Source organism: Xenopus laevis, chromosome 8S, assembly GCF_017654675.1.
Source record: "Xenopus laevis strain J_2021 chromosome 8S, Xenopus_laevis_v10.1, whole genome shotgun sequence".
In the NCBI taxonomy this organism is placed as follows: domain Eukaryota; kingdom Metazoa; phylum Chordata; class Amphibia; order Anura; family Pipidae; genus Xenopus; species Xenopus laevis.
In genome coordinates, this window is record NC_054386.1 from 792,821 (window position 1) to 811,115 (window position 18,295).

Here is an 18,295-nt window from a genome sequence, read left to right on the forward strand (position 1 = left end):
GAAAATGTGGAATTAACAACATTTCTTCACAGGAATTACAGGGTGATTACCTCTTTTTTGCACCAGATACAAACAGGGTATTAGATTAGCGCCCATAGTAAATTGTGTGTAGGTGGGATTGCCTTAAAAGAGAAGGAAAGGCTAAAAGTAAGTAAGTTTATCTAAAAGGTCTATATAAATACTCCAGTAACCCCTCAAAGTAATTCTGCTCTGAGTCCTCTGTCAAACAGCACATTTCTTCCCTTCTATTGTGTACTCATGGGCTTCTGTATCAGACTAACTGTTTTCAGCTTAAACCTCCAGGGCTTGGGCTTGAGCATGCTCAGTTTGTTCTTATCTCCCTATCCCCCTCCCTCCTCCCCTACATGCTGTAATATGAGCCTAGAGCAGGGAGAGACTCAGGCAGGAAGTGATGTCACATCGAGCCAATATGGCAGCTGCTATCCTAAACAAACAGAGAGCTTCTAGAGCTGTTTACTCGGGTATAGTAAAGCATTCTGCAGAATACATAATGGTATAGCTTGTACTATTATGGCAAACCTATCAGCAATAAACTGCTTTGCTAGCTTTCCTTCTCCTTTAAGACTAATGGGACACTACTTTTTATTGCAAGCCTAAACAACTGTTGGTCATCACCAAACTGCTAGCTTCATACCTGGAAGAATCTTTCTATATTTCCTCTTAGAGCTCTTAATTGGTTTTGTCATACTACTCCCACCGAGTCCATACCTGGATACTGCTGAACCTTGTCAGCAACAACTTTGACTACAAAGAGACTGGCTACACACTTCTGATTATTATTGCCACTGTCTGCACAATACCAATCCTGGGGTATTTCATCTGCTTCATGTTGTTTTAAACACATATTTTGGGTCAAGTAGAAAGATGCAAAAATCGGTGCCGTCCACCATATTTTGTTTTTTCAAAATGCAGCAACAAGTCCAGTGATCCTCAACCAGTGGGTCATGAGCAACATGTTCTCACCAACTCCTTGTATGTTGCTCCCAGTGGCCTCAAAGCAGATGCTTATTGTTGAATTCTTGGCTTGGAAGCAAGTTTGGGCTGCAGAAACAGTAGGTGTACTGACAAACAGAATAGTCAATCACTACCCCAATTTGGCACGTTTGTGCTGCTCCTTGACTCTATTTAAATTTCAATTTCTCATAGGTATAAAAGGTTGAGGACTCCTGAGCTAGAGGAATGTAATGCTATAATGGTTACGTTACAGTTTTGCATCTAGGTCATGATGTGTGTTCAGTGGGCATGCATGGGCACTCACTTGCACTCTCTTGTTGCAGTATTATTGGCACAAAATGCAGTGTATAAAATGAAACCAGGACTTGATGTCTGATCAACGGCAAGTGTACATGGACCTCAATTATTATAAATTGCCCCACAACTATTTAGCTAATGTTAAATTTGCAATGAATAGATAGGAGTAAGGAACAACCCAACATGTCTAGTTAAAGTGAGGAAATTGCCCTGTTTATGCGCAGGAGGAACGTCGATGAAACTTTGCCTTCGTTGCTTTCCAGTATCTAATTAACTGAAGCTTTAGGTCTCCAACAAGTTAATCAATAAAGGAGGAGGTTTCAGCACAAGCACTTGTCCCTTGTTATTCTATTGAGTTGCAAAGTAGTGAGAGGTCTGTCTCTGTCTGTCACTGTCTCTCTCACAGTCTCTCTCTTTCTTATTCTGCTCTGTCTCAACACCTGTAATGGTTAAAGAGCAAAGCTTTTGTCTGTTCTAATATTATTATTTTTTTTTTAACTTAATTGCCATTTCTGCGGCTGCATTAGAGTTTCTTTCAGAGGGGTTAACAGAGGCCGGCGGTGAATGGAGCCCTGATTGTGCTGCTGTCAGCCCTGAATTGCCCCTCATTGTACAGACAGGACTTCAACTGGGGGGGGGTGAGAGAAGCAGGACGGGTCGTCATTAAAAGCCTCCAGCAAAACTGATTGGAGTGGAGGGGTAATTCAGACTTAAAGTGCCTTTTTATCTTTCCATTCTCCCAGTTCAACCCCCAAAAATAGTATCCGTAGTTGGTAATTCATAAAGGCTCCTTTTCTTTCCCTTTCTCTTTTTCCTCCCGTTTCTTTAGGTTATTTGTCTTTTGTGGGAGTTGGGGGGGGGGTTGTTAATCAAAATATAAATACAAAGGAATGATTCAAAAATGGCAGAAATGCAGCCGTTTATATGGAATGCAAAAGCCCCATGTGCAATTTATTCACTTTTACTAAGACTTTTTCATGAAATTGTTCCCTTGTCATTGACCTGTGAGCGCATCAAGTATTGGGCTGAATCGTTATATATAATAATAATAATATGACTGTGCGGCACCCAGTTGGAGAGCAACACAAGCATGAAAAAAGTTCCTGGGGTGCCAATTATAACTACTGACAGCCCCTATGTGGACTAGCAGCCTACATGAGGTCCTGCTTGTCTGTACCCCAGTTTTTTTTCAAACAAAACTTGCCTCCAAGCCTGGAATTTAAAAAAGCATCTGCTTTGAGGCCACTGGGAGCAACATCCAATGGGTTGGTGAGCAACATGTTACTCATGAGCCATCGGTTGGGGACAACCGGTCTGGACTAAGTGTGTAGCTTCATGCCTATATGGAAGTATTAAACCAGAGTATACAAGTGAACTGCAAGTATTTATAAAGCACCAACATCTTCCTCAGTACTGTTCAATAGAAGGATATATACATGCAGAGTACTTACAAATACTAACAGGCAGACATGGGAGGTAAAAAGAGACCTGACTCATTAGAGCTTAGGGTTTAAGGCTATTAGCTTTCTCTGTTGGTAAATATACACCAGTGGAAAAAAGTAAATCTACTGCCTTCTGCCATTAGCCTTAAATGAGAAGGTCGTATAAAACCTAAGCTATGGGTTTGGGCAAGTTCAAGAGTTGGCAATATAAAATATTTAACATTGAGTATTGCACTTAGAAGATCATCATCATCATCATCATCATTTATTTATATAGCGCTGTCAAGATACGCAGTGCTTTAAGATGGCAACCACTTATACTTTAACATAAACTAGTGCTAAGCTAGATCAGGTTAAGCATCGTTAAAAAGAAATAGTCACAGTCGAAAATATTGGGAGAAAATCGATGGAACATGGAAGAGAATTCCCAGTGAGGGGTGCCGCTCTAATGTAAGGAGTAACAAGAGAGTTGTTGAGGAGTAGATGGTTAGAATAGTGTAATGAGAGCTTTGAGAATATTTGGAGATAGGTTAAGAGATATGAGTAGAGTGGTTGGGTGTGTGAATGAGCCAGGCAGCTGTACTCTTTATGGTCTGGAGCGGTGTCACTAGATGGGTAGGTCAATCAATAGAGAGTTGTAATAAGTGACATGATGAGAGAGTTAATGGAAATGTTGGTGCCATTTTAGTGATGAATGATCACATTTTAAAGATATTAAAAACTGTAGGTGAAAGTGAAACGATTTAATTAAGGATTGGACATGAGGACTGATGGAGAATGGCAGCATCAAAGAAAACTTCACTGCACTTGACCAGGAAAGAGAGATAATGGAGAGCATGGGGACAACCATTTATAAGTGAATAACAAACAAGAAGACATCTGGATTGAAATTAGGAGAAAGTCTAGAGGATTGTGTTTGAAACTGTATTAACTGTATTAGTTGGCCAAGGGACATGATATACAGGGAGAATAATACGAGGCCTATGGCCGAGCCTGGAAAAACCCCAACGAAAAGAGGTGACGGAGAAGATGATAATTATTTTAATATTTTACGTGTTAGAAGTTCTGTAGGGCTAATGTCTGAATATCATTGTATCCTCTCTATGATTTACATCACTATTATTGTGTTTGTACTGAGCTATGTCACTTTTGAGCTCCTCTTATGTTTTCTCAGGATACTTTGTGTTATAAATTACCAACTAAAATACAAATAAATTCAGTAATAAAGGTATGTGTATTTGTATATATGTCTTTTCCCCTTATACATGAAGATACAGCCCCAGCTTTGAGATAAGGGGTCTGCAGACTGGAGAAAAAAAGGCCACAGTAAAAGAAACCTGGAACCTATGAATGTAAAGTCCTAGACTATGGCAATATTTAATATCAGCTATACAAATTCAGGAAATAAATGAGATAAAGTAAATTATTTGCAGATGTCCAATGGCAAATGAAAATGTCGTTACATGTCCTCTGACATACATTAGCTGGTGTAAAGGCATCATGATTTAATGGTACTCGAAGCTCCAGAACCTTCAAATAGAACTTCCTGGGGTCCTTGGTGACATCTCATTGCCTTGTCACAAATCCTCTATCTTGGTTTCTGATAGGGATGCACCAAATCCACTATTTTGGATTTGGCTGAACCCCCGAATCCTTCATGTAAGATTCTGACGAATACAGAACCGAATCCGAATTAGCATATGCAAATTAAGATTCAGTTTGGGCCAAATCCGAATCCTGCTAAAAAATCCCCAGTCCTGGCTAAATCCCGAACTGAATCCTGGATTTCGGTGCATCCCTAGTTTCTGATGATATTGACCCTACTGTGCAAGTGATAGGGACTTTAGATTGTGAGCTCCACTTCGGCAGGAAGTGATGTGAATTATGTGACTGATGCATAATCTCAGTATACAATGTGGAATATTTATCATCGCTAAGTACAACATTTATATTATGATGTGTGAATTGATATATATTTATATATATATAGTCCAGTGAAGTACAACACTCAACAGGTCTTGTGCAAATAAAAATACGTTTTTTTAAACTCAATTTACAAACCCAACGATTTGGTCATTGCCTGTGATCTTTGTCAAGGGAATATATATATATATACACACAAACACATACATCTATATTTTTGCCTTGGTCTCTTAACTGTCAACAATAAAAAATATCAGTTGACAATATCAGCATGGACTTCTATTGCCCCCGAAATGAGTGGCAAGAAGAGTCCAGGGGTAAGAGGTGAAGTGAGGCATCTGAGAGAGATTGAACCTATTGAACCAATGAAACTGCTCTAAATAGATTTAGCCCAAAGCAGTCTCCCAATCACCAATTAGACAAATATTAATATCAATTAAGCTGTTATACAGCACAGGTTTCATATAATTACCTTAATGGCCGGACACTTTTTTTGTCCTCTCTTTTTTTTCAGCAGCAATTTCTTAAACAAACTTTGTCTTTTGTGAAGAAGGGCTAAGAAAAGTTCCAGCGGGGAGCTGGGCTCTTGTCATGGCTTCTAAAGAGACAGGGGGAATGTTCTATTTCATGACAAACACCTACTTTAAAGCATTTCTTGTTCCTGTGCCTGTTCCCACCACACTGGGGTTTGTAGGCTCAAAGCCTATTAAGCGCCAAAGACACAAAAAAATAGAGAGAGGAAAAAAAACGGCACCAATAAAATAAATGAGGGTGTTGAGACACATGTGGTGATGTAGAGACACAATCAGACTGAGAAAGAAGCCTTTCAATTAAGACTCTAAGAGGGAATGTCCGTTCTTCCCAATAGGACAAAGACTTGGATAGAGGGAGTGAGTGATAGAGGCGAAAAATATCCAACGAGACAAATCTGGCTCATTGAGTTGCTTGTGGGCCGAGTACTAATTAAAAGGCAAATTCTCCAGCTTATCCTGTCTACTATTAGACTGTTTGTACAATGCACATTGGCTGCTTGACATGCCCCTCACTTAGTCCCTCTTCAACAAATACAGCTTAGAAATGGACCAGATAAGATTCTAGCAATTTAGGGGCACATTCACTAATGGGCGATTTTTCACCATTAGCAAAAAAATTGAAAAGCCAATACCTTAATCAAATGTGGGGTATTCCCAAATGTATTGTGAACATGACTCACGTGTCTGGAGCACTGCAATAAATTTCGGAATACCAAACATTTGATTAAGGTATTTTATTTGCTTTACGTATAACTGGCGGTGGAGGAGGCCAGTACCAATACCTTTCCCCATTACCTCACATTTTTACATAGAATTTTCCCCATTGTCAGCTTTGCGCAGCTCGCACCAGTTCGCCAGGTGCAAATCCGCTATGACTACGCCAATTCACTAATATGCGCAGTTTCATCCTGGGCGCCGAATGCTGGTGCGTTCGCATTTTGCGTTTGTGCCTAGTGAAAATTCACTAGTGATCATGCGATTAGGTCAATTTGCATAGGGCGGGTAATTTAAAGTTGTATGGACGTCTTTATTATAAATGTGGGTGCAAATGCTTGAAGTTACCACTTTTTATTACAAATGTCAAGGAAACCTTAATAAAGACGATAGAGTTAATATAATGCCCTACACATGAGCCCACTGTAAAATGAATGTTCCATATGTTATGAAATGTCTGGAGAAAACCAGTTACCCAAAAAAAAGTTTTTAGGACTTTGCAGTCAATTCCGCTTCAAAGAAGAAAAAGTCGCCAGACTTTAATGCATTTTCGACACACAGGATATGATGTAAGTGACAGAAGATTGAGGAAGCTGTAGCTGCTTTTTAGGTGGTGAAGTCAACTCTGGCCAAAGAGGTAACATTCAGTAAAATCTGCACTTTAGTAAATTTGTGGAGTAACGAACTTTCTCCAGAGTGAAAAGTCTCCTGGTGATAGTGTGCGTGTGATAGTGGGCTAACTAAGATGACAATTACAGCAAGTGTTTCGTATCCTTTCTCCAGAAATTGTCTTTTCTCTGCTTCTTAGCAGTTACATATGTCCTTAATCCGTCTATGACTGTCACCCTGATTGTCTGGTCTCCCACCCTAACCTGGCCCTACAGCGCCTGCACCCAACCCTAACCCAGTTCCCTCCCCTATTTATATATCCAAGTCTGCCCTGCTGAGACATCACGGAAGGGATGGGAAACGCAGGAGCGAGTATTTAAAAAGGCAAACATGGAGGCAGAAGTGGGGCACTAGAAGGTTGTGGACAGGGTAGACGCAAGAACATGCCCACTGCCCACAAACATGGTGCAAAAGTTAAAGTCGGAACTTGCCCGACCTCTGGGCCCTGCAGGCTTTGGGCCGGCTCACTCATCACTAGTCCTATCCTCTCAATAATTCTTCCAATGGGTTTCACCATAGTCCTGCCTTTACCAGTCCATCCAACCTTGAGCACTGGCTCATTTAAGTAATCCTTGAGAGATCATCACTTGTCTACCTTACACCTAAAGTGGAAATAGGTAAGATGACTTGACTGTGCCTGGGGAGCCTTTATTAGCACTTAACTTCAACTTTCTGTCAATATGTCTACTAAAGTGCACTCTAGAAAGCCTACTCCTATAAACTCTCTTTATAAAAGCACCGACAAAGTGATGTTTACTACTTCAAAGCGGACAACTTTCACTGAAAATGCCTATTTATAGAGCTTCAAAAAGTTGCAAGGAAATTGTTGGGAAGTAATAACATTTTGTTGAGAAAAAGGCTTCGGTCCTCCCACCAATAATTTGGGTGTGAAGCAGAAATGAAAGTTTTAGATTTATAGAGCAAAGTGCAAAAATATTGTCAAATTCAAAGTTATGTCTACACGCCTTCGAAGTTTTTGTTATGGGATCTCCTGGAAACTGACCATAATCTGCAAACTTGCCCTATTTTATTAATAGGACCTTCATTTCTTATTCTCCTCTTTGCGCAAAAAACAGGACTTATATCAATTAAAAGAACGGTACAATTGAAAAATAAACGTGTTACACAGCATTGAAGATATAGGGGGTTATTTATCAAAATCCGATTTTTTAAAATCAAACTAGAATCCACGATGTGACCTCATTTATTATTAAAAGAGCATGATTTAATCGTATCGGAGACAAACTGGATCAAATAGAGCAAAAATCCGGATCGTACGATTTTTTTGGGGATTTTCGCCGAATTTTCTCAAATTTTAAAAAAACGAGACGCCGACGCCGTTTTGTAAATATTTTGCCGTTTTGCGAATTTCGCAGTAAATTTTCGAATTATTTGGCAAAGCGAAATGCCACAGATTGACCCATCACTAGAAAAAACCACAGAAACCTCTAAGGCAAAACTTTGCCAAGTAAAAGTTGTCGAGGTGCTATAGAAGTCAATGGGAGCTGCGCTGATCTTATTGGACCACTTTATATCGATTCAGACTTTAACAGGTTTTTGGGTTTTTTTCTACACTAGAAATTGTCCGAAAAACCTAAATAATTTTAGTCTTAGATTTATCAAGGGTCGAATTTTGAATTTAAAAAACTTCAAAATTCGAATTAAAAAAGACGAAGCAAAATGTATTAAAAAAAAAATTGAAGTTCTTTTTGTGGGTGAATAGCCCATATTCATTCAAAATCCTCCAAATTCGAATTGTTCAAATCAAAGGAATAGCGCATTCGATCAAATTCGAATCAAAGTCCACCAATACAAATATTAAAAAGATTTTTCAAAGTCCACCAATTGAATCCAAATGGGTTCTAGGAGGTCCCCTATAGGCTAAAACAGCAATTTGGCAGGTTTTAGATGGAGAATGGTCCAAGTCGAATTTTTAAAGAGATAGTACATGATAAATTGTGATATTTAAATTTTTGGCATTTTTTTCAAATTCAAATCGAATTTGAACTATTCCCTAGTCGAAGTACACAAAAATTTGCTCGAAATTCGATTTTTTTTAATTTGAATTTTACTTTGATTTTTGATAAATCGGCCTTCTGGAGTTTGTGAGTTTGGTCGTGGTTTCAAAAACCTCTAAAATCCGACCTTTAACAAATAAGTCTCTTAGTCTAGTTAAAATTAATGTAAACATGAAATAAACGCAATAGGCTGGTTTTGCCTCCAATAAACATTAATTATATCTTAGTTGGGATCAAGTACAAGCGACTTGATCAAAATGGATTCTAGGGGAGACGACCTTCGAGTAAATTAGGAGCTTTCTGCATAATGGGTTTTCGGATAATGCATCCCATAACTGTATTTATGCATGAAATCCAGGCATCTCCAACCAAGACACAATAACATGGCACCTAGAAAGCTCAAGCTCATTACTGGGCGGCACTGTTAGGGTAAGGGCACACGCTAAGATTCGGGGAGATTTAGTTGCCCGGCGACAAATTGCCTCTTCTTCTGGCGACTAATCTCCGTGAAAAGCTTTCCCGCGGCTATAATCTAAATCACCAGCAGGATGGCACTCGGAGTGCTGTTTTTCCGAAGTCGCCAAAAGCTGCCTCACGAGGAAACTTCAGGCGACTTTGGAAAACGAAGTGATTTAGAAACTAGCCGGCGGGAAGGGAGATTAGTCACCTGAAGAAGAGGCAATTTGTCGATGAGCGACTAAATCTCGCCGAATCTTCCCGTGTGTCTCTGCCCTTACAGTGCGTATGAGAGAATGAGACCCGGCTCCCAATGATTTTATTCTTTCCGTGACTTGTCCCACAACCAAGAAGAAGCTTCTAGAGAGTGTGTCTGAGCTGAGACTCAATGATTTGCCAAAATCTCCTTAAGTTTTTAATCCATTAAGAGCCATTGAAAGCAAAAGAAAGAAACAAAGCTTGAACTAGTTCATTGACAACAGGCTGAACAAACAAGCAGCAGGGGGAGGAAATCATAGTCCTTTTGGGATCAGTAGACTCCCTGCATGTGAGGAAAGGTAGAAGAAAGTTTCTGCCGGGGGTTGGCAGGGGGTGCTGGGAAGAATGCACGGGGGGTGGGTGGAGGGTGCACAAACATGGGCTCTATTGAAGCTTTATTGTTCTCAAGTCACAGAATTCAAGTGTCACGCTGAGTCGATTACCCAATGCTTTGGCCACTAGGTGGGCTCTGGGTCCATGGAAAACCTAAGGTAACACTAATACACATGGAAGAATTGTGCTTCCTTACTCCTTCTCCCCATGTTTCTTCTTATTTACCTTTATTGCTGTCTAAGTTATACATAGAAAGGTTTGGGATCCGTTATCCAGAAAGCTCAGAATTACAGGAAGGCCATCTCCCGTAGACGCCATTTTATCCAAATAATCTGAATTCTCAAAAATGATTTCCTTTTTCTGTGTAATAATAAAACAGTCGCTTGTACTTGATCCCAACTAATATATAATTAATCCTTATTGGAAGCAATACAATCCCATCGGGTTTATTTAGGGGGTTATTTATCAAAATCATACATTTTATGAAATTTAATTTGAAAAAATTCCAATCAAACTAGAATCCACGATTTGACCTTATTTATTATTAAAAAGGCTCAATTTAATCGGATCGGGAAAAGTCGAATCCTACGTTGGATTTTTGGGCTAATTCCAGTGCAGACCACAGAAACTTCCAAATTGACTTATAAAAAACCTCGATAGGTCTGAGATGGTGGATTTTAATATTCCGACTATTTGCATCCTTGGGGTATAATAAATCTTGAAAAATTTAAAAATTCAAAAAACAACTCACATTTTTTGAGTTTTTAGCTTTTGGACTTTAATAAATAAACCCCCTTAATGATTTTTTTTAGCAGACAAAAGATGGAGATCTAGATTATGAAAAGACCCCTTTTTCAGAAATCACAGATCCCAAGCATCCTGGATAACAGGTCCCATGCCTACATATGCCAAATATGATTGTATAATATTTATAATTTAGTTGCACAAAGGGCCTTTTTTTATGTACAAGTATGGGACCTGTTATCCAGAGTGCTTGGGACCTGGGGTTTTCCATAATTTTGCTTTACTGTAACCATTAATTAAACCCAATAGGATTTTTTTGCCTCCAACAAGGTATATGTTAGTTTGGATAATTCACAAGGTACTGTTTTATTATTACAGAAAGGAAGTATATATTTTTTTAATTATTTAAATTTTTGTTAAATTATTTGAATATGAGTTTTAAATGATTTAAATCTGCGGGAGATGAGCTTTGTGTCATTCATAATACATAATATGTATTGAGCAAATTATAAATCCAATAAATTAAGTTTTGACTTTGCAAAAAACAAAGGGATGAGTGCAATGGTTGCAACAAGAGGATCAATGTAACGCCCGTCTCTCACTCCACTCATCTCTTAACATGTGTCCCTTGTCTACTATAATTAAAACTCTAATTCTTTACATCACTTAGATTCGTTGAGGTCCAATTGCCCTGGTGTATCATGACTAGTGCAGCCCCTCGATTTCTAGGTCATGAGAAAGAAGGCTAAAGTAAAGTTACCAGATGTAAATGTTTGGAGCTATGGGAGAAGAGGCACGGTCACCTTAGCCAAGGGAAATACTAGTAAGAGATTTCTAAGTCTCCCCATATTAGATTAGGAAATACTAAGGGGTTATTTATCAAAGTCTGATTTTATATAAAAAAAAAAATTTGTGATTTTTGCATTCGGAGTTTAGTAAATAACTCCCTAAAAGATACACATGAGGAAATGAAAAGCACTGTGGAATATCACAAAATTTGTGATTTGTTTTTTATAAAATCAAACTTTTAAAAAAATCACAAATTTTTCAGAATTTATTAAACCCCGAGGATGGAAAAGTCAGAATCTGAAAATCCGGCATCAAGGTTGCATATAAGTCAATGGGTGAAGTCCCAATGATTTTTTGATGTGCGCTGAGTTTCGTGCAGAACCCCAAAAAGTTGTGAAAATCGGATGAAAAATCCTAAAAAAATCTAGGTAAGTGCCTTCCAGAAAGGGAGATAAAGTATAATGGGCTTTAAGGTCCCCATAGACGCCAATATTTCTCTTGCCGATAGACCAATTTTAGCAAAGTCCGACCAATCCTTCGAAACTAATATCTTACGATTTTTCGGCCGACATCTGTCAGAAAATTGATCGGCCAGGTTAAAAAATCTTTGTCAGCCCCAGTGCAATGTATCTATGTTTGCAGGGCCCCTTTTTTTTGTTTTCCTGGCAAATTGGTCTTTTTAGTTGATGGACAATTGGTACGATCGTTCCAAGATAATCGTGGTCTCACGGTGATGATCGGATCTTTTATAAATCTCAACATCTATGGCCAGCTGTACTCCTAAGGTGGCCGTAGACGTAATAATATCGTATGAAACGAATTAACGTCCGATATTCGTTGCATATATGGTGGAAAAAGAGCCGACTGATATCAGCAGAAGACTTGGATATCGGTTGGCTCGTCCATTGGGCTGGATGGAAAATTTTGATCGGGTGCTTTTGAAGGGACCCAAACATCGGCCATTGTTATTGCTGAATCATCAGATACAAGTAGAATTCTATTGTTTCTTCCCATATATCTATCTGTATAGCTGACGATTCAGCTCTACACGTGTGTATTGAAACGAACGATCTTTCTTGGAAAGATCTTTTCCAAGAAAGATCGTAAATGTTACGTCTATGGCCACCTTTACTGTGCATTGAACTTGGTGAAGGCTGAGAATGCAGAAAAGCTTTCCTTGTGATGAGTAAACAAATGGGTTGGTGTGTGAGGCAAGATTGATTCTGTAATGGCTTTCAGAATGTGCCAATTAATGCTTTTAATGTTACACTGGATATGAACCTCAACCCACAGTAATTACTGTTACAGAACGAATAAACATGTGTCCGAGAAGATGAAAGACCAATCGTTTGCTTTAGCTATTAATGCACCATTTAGGTTGAGGCAGGGGCAGCTCTGCTTATAGTTCATCAAACAGCAGCTGAAAAAACTACTTTCAATGTTTTTTGATTGGAATGAGTCAAATCAAATGTTGTTGTTATTGCCAGTCACTGGGATATCATTAGGAGCAGAAGGTACAATACATACAGAAGACAGACCATAAAAGAGCCATCGTTCTGATTAATTCTGAAAAACTGAAAAGAACTGTCCTTGTGGTGATATTGGGAACCTGTTTGTGTGCTGATTTTTAGCTATACCCTGGGTGTAACTAAGACTGACCATACACTCAAACATCCACTCATTTGTTGAGGTTGCCAGATCTATCCTCGTTATGGCCACCTTGAGGTTTGTCTGATGTGAGGGTCTGGCTCCAGGGCCAAATAATCACATTACAAAGATGGAATTCAGGCCATTGGGCAAGGGCTGCATCAACAAGCAGATGTGGTCATTACACCTGTATGATTGATATCTGGCTGATTTTATTTCCAGATAATGGTCAAGTTGGCCCATCAGAATGCCACATATACAAGCAGATAACCTGTTGACTAAAGGAGCCAAGTAACTAACATCTGCTCATGTATAGCCACCTTTAAAAAGGGGACACAGAGCAGAGGCTGCAGAAAAAAAGCCAACAAGGTCAAAAAGAACAAACAATATCCAACCCCCTGCAGCTCATTGCCTCGGGCTAAACCAAGGATTGTCCCACTGAGCTGTGACTTGCTTGTTCCTACAAGAATTGGCTGCTTCTGGGATTGACATTGATGTGTGACAAATCTGGTAAAGGTGATCTTGGCAAATAATTTGATCTTTTGCCACAGAACAAAATAATTTAGCGGATGGAGGATGTAGATTTTATGGGGGCCAGTGTAAGAAAGGACTAGTGGTGGTAATGTAGTGTGATCATTTGCCATGCAAGTCTTGGAGGGACAGGTCCTACTTTTGCATCAGGGCTCATGGACTGTTAGTTGTATTAATATTTATTATTGTGGGCTGGATGTGGAATTTTGAGGCTCTCAGTCTTATTAAAGGCTCCATAGACTATACGTTATAATATCATTATTTTAATTATATCTAGCCCTTACATGCCATAGGAGAAATACCCAGCCCACTCCATGTGGTGGACATGTCCTACACCATTTTACATTTGAAATGAAGAGAACTTTCAATTTCATCCTTCACCTCATACAACTTAAAGGTATATGCATATTAAAATACTCTCATCTCTGCTGAAGAGCTTTATTTTAATTCCCTGAAGAGGAGAGGCATGAGTAAAGACTAGTACGGCTATCTGTAAAGCCAACAGCCGGGTCTCTCTTATCTGCCTTGTTTGCTTCAGCTCACTATGTAACATGAGACAATGTGCTCCAAGGTATAGTATTTATCTAGGAATAAAGGAGATAAATGCTTAAAGGGTTGCATTTTTGTTTGGAGTAATGCTATTTCCCAAGGATTTTAGATCAGGAAACTTTTTATATGGTTACAATTGATTTTAATTTAATTAGAGTTTGCGTTTGCATTTGCATACAGAATTGATCATAAAACTGTAGAATTGTTCCTTATTTTATGAGACAAGGGACACTATGGGCACATTTACTATTGGTCGAATATCGAGTGTTAACAAACCCTCAATATTCAACCCTCAAAGTAAAATCCTTCGACTTCGAATAGGATTTACCGCAAATGCTTTGATCAAGCGATCGAAGGAATAATTGAACGATTCAAAGGATTTTAATCAATCGATCGATCGAACGATTTTCCTTCGATCAAAAAAAGCTTAGAAAGCCTGTGGGGAAGGTCCCCATAGGCTAACATTGGTGCTCGGTAGGTTTTAGGTGGCGAAGTAGGGGGTCGAAGTTTTTTTTAAAGAGACAGTACTTCGACTATCGAATGGTCAAATAGTCGAACGATTTTTAGTTTGAATCGTTCGATTCGAAGTCGAAGTCGTAGTCATAGTAGCCAATTCGATGGTCGAAGTAGCCAAAAAAAACTTCGAAATTCGAAGTGTTTTTTCCTTCTAATCCTTCACTCGAGCTAAGTAAATGTGCCCCTATCTGTCTAAGAACAGCAGCGGTCACAATTCCCCATGAGCCATTAGCCCAAGGGTCACAATGGTGTACATATGTTTTTATCTATTCTCCACTTTCAAAAACATTTTCCTTCATTTTGTAGGGCTTTCTGGCTCAAGTCATCTGTATGTCAGTGCTCGTGCATCTAGGACTGAATGAGCAAATATAATGAAATAAAACAAGGCCTTCCATTTAAGAAGAACACAGTCTCCATTAGGGATGCACCGAATCCAGGATTCGGTTCGGGATTCGGCCAGGATTCGGCCTTTTTCAGCAGGATTAGGATTCGGCCGAATCCTTCTGCCCAGCCGAACCGAATCCGAATCCTAATTTGCATATGCAAATTAGGGGCGGGAGGGAAATTGCATGACTTTTTGTCAGAAAACAAGGACGTAAAAAATGTTTTCCCCTTCCCACCCCTAATTTGCATATGCAAATTAGGGTTCGGATTCGGTTCGGTATTCGGCCGAATCTTTCACGAAGGATTCGGGGTTCGGCCGAATCCAAAAAAGTGGATTCGGTGCATCCCTAGTCTCCATATTATATTTATATATATATATTCTTAGCAGTTCAATTCACATGAACCTGTTTAATCTTTGGATGTTGAAAGGTCCTTCAAACAAGTCAATGGGGTTGTCGTTGGAGAAAGTGTAATGAAAGGCAGCGTATATACCCAGCACCTCATTGCTTCTAATCATAACAGATCACAATACATATTTGTAACAGTCAAACACTCTTCAAAAGTCCTCCCTGAGAAGATGATGTGAAGTATTTCATGTTACTCATTCTGATGACTGGAGTCAAGAGCTGACACTTTTTGCTTTGAGTGTCAGTTTGAATAACCTCAAGTCAGTGACTGGAGTAGAAATCTAAGATGGCAGCTGATGGGGCATAGGGGAGGGAGGTATTTTCACATATTGTAACTCAAGAACGGAAAAGTTTTCAAGCCAAGGGAAAACACAATATGTTACTTGACAGTTTATTTATCACTTATTTGGTATTTCTCATATTTTGGAACCTTAATGCTGGGGTTCATATTCCTTTCTCTCACAAAATAACAGTTCTGTCAGGCGTTCTGCCTGAAATTATAGCTAATAGAGAATTTGGGCCACAATGACCCAGTTAAGTATCTGAGAAAGATTATTCTCTGGGGGAATTTGAGTTTTTAGCAAGATGATTAATGAGCAGTGAGACTGAGATAAGGCTTACCGAAGCAAATGAAAGAAACACAATTTGTAATTTTATAAAAACGAGATATATTTCATTAGGGGGGCCCATGGCAATTGCCTGGGAGAGGTCCACGATAACTTTCTTATGCGGTGCTTGCGCAACTGGATATTCAAATCTGCCAGTTCAATATCTGACATCATTTGGGTAGATCAGTCAACAGGCCATTAAGCTGCCCACCCATTCTTGAGAAGCCAAGTTGGGAGTTTTTATTGGCTCGTGTATAGCTTTAATCTGGTCATAGCATTGGCTGCTGACGTGCCAGCTTCAGACTGATCAGGCAGCTCATTGGTCTGTAGATGAGACCAAAACAATATCTACCAGGGACCAGCCAGATATCTGCTGGATAGATTTAAAGATTCCATTGGGTGAGGATTGCATTGGGCCTCATAAAGTCCCCTATTGTGATTGCAGAATTGGCCAAAGATCTGCTTGTTTGACTCCCTCTCCAAATTAGATGATTTTTCCGCTGAAGGCTGGTGTCTGTCTCAAACTCATGGAGTCCCTGCTATCACTTTTGTAAAACGATTCTATGCTGTTACTTAATGCGACCCTTCCTAATGGCGTCCCTTAATCTTCCACCTGATTAGTTATGGGCGATGATGTTAGCTGTCAACTGTAGCAGGGAAATTAGAAGTTACGTGAAAATGTTTTTTCTAAATCCGCACCAGGCAGTGGTGTTTGTTGGAATAGATGACCTCTCTCCAAATATCTTCCTCCTATATTAACCCACTGCCATATTTACAAGGTTAATGCTAGACCGAAGAACTGACATCAGCCACATGTGTTCCAAATAGAAAAATGGCTGAATAGATTTATTTTTTTGTCAGGTTTTGGTCAAGTTATAAGAGCACAGCTGGAACACACTGCCTGATACATTCCAAGCCGTCCGACCCCCGCCTGTTGTGGAAGACTGTGTATCCGAAATGTTGAAAGAGTTTTGTACACAAACTAGACTTATGTGGAACCCCCCGCAGGCTGCTTTATTTAACCTTTCATTTTTCAACCTTTCACCAAACTTCCATCCATGGCTTTTTTTAGCTGCGGATTTATTTAAAAACAAAACCAAAAGGAAAAAAAAAAGAGAAAATCTACAAGAGTCAAGATGGTTGATATGTATGGAAAAAATACATAAATATAGAAATGAACCTGAATACTCCTCCCCCCCGGGCACATTCTCTCTTTATTTTCAGAGAGGGAAATCTCTAGTTGGGGTTTTATCAACCAAAGAGAATGGGGCAAATTCACTAAGCGCCGAACGCTAGCGTCAATTCGCTAGCGTTGGGCATTTTCGTTACTTCACAAATTCACTAATGAACGCTGGCGTAAATTCGCTAGTGTTACTTCGCACCCTTATGCCTGGCGAATTTTCGCAACAGACGTAACTACGCAAATTCACTAACGCGCGCAGTGTTCTGAACACTACCTTTTACGCCAGACTTCCGTCGCCACCTCAGACCTGGCGAAGCGCAATAGAGTAGATAGGGATTGCTTCAAAAAAAGTTCAAATTTTTTCTAAGTCCCAAAAAACGCTGGCGTGTTTTCTATATTATGGGTGATAGGCTGAAAAAGATCGAAAAAATTTTTGGGGCTCCCCTCCTTCCCCCCTACATTTCCTGACTCATGGCAACTTACCTAGACAGTGGGCACATGTGTAGGGCAAAATAAACATTTTATTTGACGTTTTGAAGGTTTCCCAGGCATTTGTAGTGATTCTACGTATTCCTCCATTGCAATTTGAATTTGGCGCCGTAAGCAAATTAACCATTGCTAGCGTAACTTCGCTTCGATTAGCGAATCAACGCTAGCGCAACTTCTCAACCTTACGCTACCCCTGAGCCCAACTTTGGATTTTAGTGAATTTGCGGAGCGCTGACGAAACTACGCCTGGCAAAGTGCGGCGAAGTGCGGCGAAGTTACGCCTGGCGCAACTACGAATCTTAGTGAATTTGCCCCAATGTCTTTCCCTGTGTGTCTGAGAACTTTGTGTAGGACTTGCAGACGACAATGATAATGGTTTAATTGTCTGTCCCTTGTATTGCGTATAGTATTAGCGTTCTACGATTCTACGTTGAGTAAATTTCCCATGGTGATTAAAACGTAGGAGATTATTTATCAAAGTCCGAATTTGTCTCAATATTTTCTGCTACAAACTCGGGTATTTTTACTTTTTACATTTAGTTATTATTACATTTTCCTGAAAATTTGCTTTGCGGGTAAAAATCAGATTTTCACGATTATTTCAGATTTTTTCATCCGATTTTCATGAATTTTCACCTGAAAACTTCAGGGTATTGCACGAAACCCAGCGCACATCAAAAAATCATTGGGACTTCTCCCATTGACTTGATTGAAACCTCGACAGGTCTGAGATGCCGGATTTTCAAATTCAGACTTTTCCATCCTCAGGGTTTAATAAATTCCTAAAAATTCCTAAAAAGTCTGATTTTATAACAAAAAAAATCACAAAT